Source organism: Mus caroli, chromosome 13 (genome assembly GCF_900094665.2).
Source record: "Mus caroli chromosome 13, CAROLI_EIJ_v1.1, whole genome shotgun sequence".
Lineage (NCBI taxonomy): Eukaryota > Metazoa > Chordata > Mammalia > Rodentia > Muridae > Mus > Mus caroli.
This window is the reverse complement of record NC_034582.1, coordinates 12057694-12065025: the sequence shown is the minus strand read 5'-3', so window position 1 is coordinate 12065025 and position 7332 is coordinate 12057694.

Genomic DNA, 7332 nt, shown 5'->3' with positions numbered 1-7332 from the left:
CTTGTATTCTGTTGCTGATGCTTGCATCTATGGTTCCAGATTTCTTTCCTAGGGTTTCTATCTCCAGCGTTGCCTCACTTTGGGTTTTATTTATTGTGTCTACTTCCCTTTTTAGGTCTAATATGGTTTTGTTCATTTCCATCACCTGTTTGTATGTGTTTTCCTGTTTTTCTTTAAGGACTTGTAACTCTTTAGCAGTGTTCTCCTGCAGTTCTTTAAGTGAGTTATTAAAGTCCTTCTTGATGTCCTCTACCATCATTATGAGCTATGCCTTTAAATTCGGGTCTAGCTTTTCAAGCATGTTGGGGTGCCCAGAACTTGCTGTGGAGTGCTGGGTTCTGATGATGGTGAGTGGTCTTGGTTTCTGTTAGTAAGTTTCTTATGTCTACCTTTCACCACCTGGTAATCTCTGGAGTCAGTTGTTATAGTTATTTCTGGTTAGAGCTTGTTCCTTTCATGATTCTGTTAACCTCTACCAGCAGACCTGGGAGACTAGCTCTCTGCTGAGATTCAGTGGTTAGAGCACTCTCTGCAGGCAAGCTTTCCTCTTGCAGAGAAGGTGCACAGATATCTGGCGTTTGGACTTGCCTCCTGGCAGAAGATGAAGGCCTGAAACAGGGCTTGTCCCAGAAGCTGTTAGCTTCTGTAGTCCACACTCTCACTTGCTCAGACTAGTCTTGGTGGAATCCAGGAACCAAGATGGCTCCCTCAGGTGCTCTGGCAAAGCCCTCCTGGGTGGAGTAGACACCTCTCCTCTGGCAGGGATGGTGTCCGGATGTCTGGAGCCTGAAAGGGGGCCTGCCTTAGAAGCTCTGTGGCTCCTGCCTGTCCCAGAAGCTGTTAGCTTCTGTAGTCCACACTCTCCCTTGTGCAGACTAGTGTCATCAGGGTCCAGGAACCAAGATGGCTCCCCGTAATATATTTTCATGAGGAAATCTGAAACTATTTCAACTATTTTCAACTATTTTACCTGTCAGAATTGTATAACACATCCTGAGCAAGTTGTAATTTAAAGTTGGACCTGAAACACTACTGTTTCTGTAATTAAGTTTCTTTTTAATTCTTAAAATTTTACTTTAATGCTATTGAGTCATATGGAAAGGATAAAATTTTATCATTTGCTGGAAAATGTATGAAATTGGAGGACCTTGTGTTAAGTGAGATAGGCAAGGCACAGAAGAAAAAATACATCCTCTAGACAGTTGAGAATATAGAATTCTAGAGAATTGAGGTATTAGGGCTGGGAAAAACATCCTGAGGATGTCTGGAGAGCTCGGTGAACTTGTTCTAAAGTACAGTTAGATGTAGAAATTAGTTTTTAATGTTCTGTTGCAAAGTCAGGTAAGTGTTCAATCAAAAAACCAACTGGAAGAAACAATGCAGGTTCTCAATACATAAGCCAGGAAATATTTGATCTGATGATAATTAATACTAAAGTTATGATGACTTACATTCATTCCTGCATTATTATGCTGTCACCCATAGATAAGCACAAATATGTCAAAAAGAAAAAAAATTAGAGAAGGCACAGAAAGAACAACATGATAATGCTACTGATCATTATGAATAATTTAAGATGCAATATGTACAAATATAATGATAAATTAAAAATAGTATAGAGTCCTTAATAAATAACAATGTGTCATTTATAATGCCTATAGAGCTCTATACAAAGGAATTTTTTGTTGTTGTTGTTGGAAGCCTCCAAATTTCTTTTCTCTCTGTGTGTATGTGCTTCTGAGGGGGTATTTAGGCATTTTTGTGTGGGTATGTCCATGTGTATACAGGTGCTTGTGGAGACCAGAGGTCAGCACTGAATGTGTTTCTATACTGTTCTTGAATTTATTTTTGAGATGTAGTATTTCATTTAACCTGGTGCTCATCAATGTGCCTAGGCTGGCTTGTTAACTAGCTTCAGGGATTCTTCTCTCTTTACCCTGTGATTGTTAGGATTAGGGTTATAGACACAGGTCATTGCACCCAAACATGGTGTAGATTTGAAGATCCAACTTCAGGTATGATGATGCCAAAACAAGCACTTCTCTAGCCCAGGCAGCTCTGTGGTCCCAAACCTTACAATTTCTAGTACACAGCTTCTTTTATAAGACAGAAAAAAAAAGAAAGAAAAAAATTTTGTCCAGCATTAACAGAATGTGAGTGGTACTTTAAGAAGAATACCATAGCCTCACAATAATAATTACAGTTCACGCTTAATTTGAGAAATAAAATGCAACAAGATAACTGCATGCATACACAGGCATCATAGTGATTTTTCAAATCCTTGATCTAATCTCCATCCTAGCAAGAGGGTGAATTGCTTTGTGACTCATTGTTTTTTCCTGCTTTTAATTTTCTGGACTCATGGAAGCTCTACTGTTCCGGTGGTCAGGCAAGGAAACAGCAACCCAGAAAGTGATGCCAAAAGACTTTCCCATGAGTTCTCGGCTCAATATTTCATTTTGGTTTGCTTTTCTCATGTACTTGCCTCAAAAGAAAATACAAATGGCTGTGTGAAGCTATTGTTTGTATAGAACAACTGTCACTTGAAGATTAGGAAACAATGAAAGTCTTTGTTTCTAGAATGCACAAGTAAATATAATTCCAAATGTATATCCTAAATTTGTGAGAGAAATTAAGTATTCTGTTCTGTTTAAAGCCATTAACAATATAATGATATTTATTCTCAACAAGTAGAAATTTGATTAGATTAGATCAAAAGTGAATAACTGTTAACTCTAAGTTTCATATGGGTAAAATTATATGAATTTTCTATTTTTAAGGTCAAAATTATTTAAATATTGGAAATTTCATGTGTAGATGTTCAAATATACCGACATGTTTATTATTAATTCTTTACATTAATTAAGCATTATTAGGGCCTTATAATAATAGCCATATACTTTTTTATTCATAAAATAAAATGCAAAAAATATTCTAATACTATTCCATATGTACAAGCACATATATAAAGGCTTAAATACAAATGTTAAGTATTACCACAAATATATACATATACACACAAACAGAAGCAGAGACAGAAATTTCACTGTGTTAAAGAATGCATATGTCATCAATGTGACTATGGAAATAAGTTCAAAGTGTTTATGTCTATTAAAATATTTTATACAATATAAGTATATGCAGTTTTTAATTAGAATTTACAGAAGCAGAGAGGAGGTTGAAAAATAAAAGAATTATTCTCCATAGTTTAGTGAACTATTCCCACTAACAGAGATATTTAAGTATGTCTCAGAGGGGCTGAAAAGAGGACTCAGCTGGTAAAGTGCTAACCTATCATGTGTGCATGTGCACACACACTGCAATTAAGAAGATACAAATAAAGCAATAAGAAGACAGGAAGCAAATTGATGTAAATGAAATTACTGACATTTTCTACAATTTTAAAATAAGAGTATACAACGATATCAAAAGATTTTAAAAGTTCTTTATTTCACTCTACTGCATAGTGCTTAAATATCACACTAAACAGAAAGTATATTAAATAAATTAAAGTAGAATTCAGTCTTTGCTCCTAAGAACTACAAAGTGTTTAATATTTTCTTTTAAATTTTCAAGAACAAAATAATCATTATCTCATAAAGTATATTAAAAGTAACACAAATAGGGAAAATTTCCAACTTATTTTACATGCCTTGCATAACTTTGATACCAGCAGTAAAATTAATATTAATAAACAGTACTTTACCATTAAAATTGTTGCCAATTCTTACAAAAATATTATATGCTATAATAAATCATTAGCAAACTCATTGTAATGGGAAAAATATAATTGATCATGAGAAAATCACTGAGTGCCATCTGCAACATTAATGGAGTATGGAATAGGAGAAAATCACTTGTTTTACACACAAAACTCATGAAAAACAGAGTGAATCATGAGTTTTGTTTGTAAAACAAGTGATTTTCTTAAAACTTTATGAAACAACTTAGAAAAACTCAATATATAGCGATAATAAAATTGAAAAACTATTACATCTTCAAGTTACAAATTGAGACTGGGAATCTATGTTAACCTACTTTTTGATTAAAAAGGGCAGAAAGCTTCCTACCACAATTGTGGTCATTTAAAACAAAACAAACAAACAAAAATCCCAAACAATGCAAAAGATGAGAAAAAGAAAAAAAGAGATAAAAGTTATGAGAAAGAAATTAGGGAAGCAACACAATAGTCACAAACAATATAAAATATATTGGTGTGACTCTAACCAAGCAAGTGAAAGATCTGTATGACAAGAACTTCAAATCTCTGAAGAAAGAAATGGAAGAAGATATCAGAAGATGGAAAGATCTCCCATGCTCTTAGATTGGCAGGATTAATATAGTGAAAATGACCATCTTACCAAAAGCAATCTACAGATTCAGTGCAGTCCCCATCAAAATTCCAACTCAATTCTTCATAGACTTAGAAAAAGCAACTCTCAAATTCATTTGAAATAACATAAAAACTAGGATAGCAAAAATTACTCTGAACAATAAAAGAACCTCTGGGGGAATAACCATCCCTGATCTCAAGCTATACTATAGAGCAATAGTGAAAAAACTGCATGGTATTGGTACAGAAACAGGCAAGTAGATCAATGGAATAGAATAGAAGACCCAGAAATGAACCCACACACGTATGGTCACTTGATCTTTGAAAAAGGACCTAAAACCATCCAGTGTGAAAAAGACAGCATTTTCAACAAATGGTGCTGGCTAAACTGGCAGTCTGCATAAAGAAGAATGCAAATTGATCCATACCTATTTCCTTGCACAAAGCTCAAGTCCAAGTAGATCAAAGATCTCCACATAAAACCAGATATGAAGAATCTAATAAAAGAGAAAGTAGGGAAGAGTCTTGAATACTTGAACACAGGAGAAAACTTCCTGAACAAAACACCAATGGCTTATGCTTTAAGAACATCAATGGACAAATGGGACCTCAGAAAATTACAAAGCTTCTGTAAAGCAAGGGACACTAGCAATAGAACAAAATGGTAGCCAACAGATTGGGGAAAGATATTTACCAACCCTATATCCAATAGAGGAATAGAGGGCTAATATCCAATATATACAAAGAACTCAAGAAGTTAGACTCCAGAGAACCAAACAACCTTATTAAAAAGTGGAGTACAGAGCTAGAGAATTCTCAACCAAGGAATCTCAAATGGCTGAAAAACACTTAGTCATTAGGGAAATGCAAATCAAAACAACCCTGAGATTCCACCTCACACCAGTCAGAATGGCTAAGATCAAAAACACAGGTGACAGCAGATGTCCAGGATGTGGAGAAAGAGGAACATTCCTCCATTGTTCATGGGATTGAAAGTGGTACAACCACTCTGGAAATCAGTTTGGCAATTTCTCAGAAAATTGGTTATAGTATTCCCTGAGGACCCAGTCATATCACTACGAAGCATATACCCAAAATATGCTCCAACATATAACAAGGTCACCTGCTCCACTATTTTCATAGCAACCTTATTTATAATAGCCAGAAGTTGGACACAACCCAGATATCCCTCAAAAGAAGAATGGATACAGAATATGTGGTACATATACACAATGGAGTACTATGCAGTTATTAAAAATGACTTCATGAATTTCGCAGCCAAATGGATGGAACTAGAGCATATCCTGAGTGAGGTAACCAAGACACAAAAGAACACACATGGTATGTACTCACTAATAAGTGGATATTAGCTCAAAAGCTCACAATGGCTATGGTACAGCTTACAGACCATGTGGAGCATAGAAGGAAAGAAGATTGGGGGGGGGCGGTGGATGCTTCGGCTCTGGATTGAGGAGGGTACAGGACGATTGTGGGAAATGGAAGGAGAGGGGGACAAGGGATGCTTAAAGGCAGAGGAGGAAATAAGGGTGGTAGTATCAGAACCTGGAGAAGACATGAGAGAGGTACAGAGGATAAGGAAATCAAATAAAAAATGGTAGCAGGGAGGATGAGGAATTGGGGATAGCCACTGGAGAGTCTCAGACACCAGAGAAACATGAGACTCCCAGGACCCAATAGGAATGACTTCAGCTGTAATGCACAGAGAACGGGGAGTTAGAACTGTAAAGACTACATTCAGTAGATAGACACAGCCTGTGGCTGAGGGATAGAGCCACCCACTCATCTCAAAGTTTGTTTGTTTGTTTCCAGAAATGTTCTTGTCTAAAGGAAGAATAAGGAAGAATATGGGAAAAAAAACAGATTGAAGGAAGGGCCAGCCTGAAAATGTTTCCACCTGGGGATACCTTAATGTCTGCAGACACCAAACCCCACACTTGCTGTGGTCAAGAAGCGCTTTTGAACAGGAACCAAGTGTGGAAGTTCCTGAGATGTTTGGAGCCAACAATCAGGCTGAAGTTAGAGAACCTGGTGGGAAAGATGGCAGAAGGACCGGAGGAGCAGAGAGGGATTGCAACCCCATTGGAAGAACAACATAGGCTGGCTTAACCACGCAGTTCTCCCAGAGTCTAGACCACCAACCAAGAAGTGTCCCTAGAGGTATCTTTGGCTCCAGCTACATATGTAGCAGAGGATGACCTTGCTAGACAGCAAGGGGAGGGGAGGCACTTGGTCTTAGGGAGGTTTGATGCCCCAGAGTAGGGGGTTGCTGGAGTGGTGGGGCAGGACAGTTTGAGTGGTTGGGGGAAGCACTCTCATACAGGCAAAAGGGAAAGGGGAGGGCAGATGTGGGATGGGGGTGGTGGTGGAGGAGTAACCAGGAAGTGGGATATTATAGAATGAGGAGTTGCTGGAGGGGGTAATTGGGAAGTAGGATATCATTTGAAATATAAATGAACGGAATGATTAATAATAATAAAAGAAAAATATTATGAAACAACTTAGTAAAACCCAACATATAATCATAATAAAATTGAAAAACTATGATATCTCCAGGTTACAATTGAGAGTGAGAATCGGGGTGAATCTACTTTTTGATTATAAATAGTAGGAAGCTTTCTACCACCATTGTGGTCATTTAAATCAAAAACAAACAAATGAACAAACGAAAGTCCAAAACAATGCAATAAGATGAGAAAAGGAATGGGCATTGTAAACTTTATTTACTTTTTTACAGATTAAGTGATCATTTGCCCAACAGAATGCCTCCCTCCAAAGTGGCAGAAATCTTTTTGGGAAATCCAAAGAGGTCATCAAAGGAGGTGTATCCTATATGTACTGCATGACTTTCTATTGTCAACAGCATAAAGTATGATAGAAAGTCCTAACAAACCTGTGAAAATAGTGAAACCACAGAAGAATATACAAATAGCAGAAAGAAAGACAGAGAGGGGGAAGGGAGAGAAAGAGAGAGAGAGAGA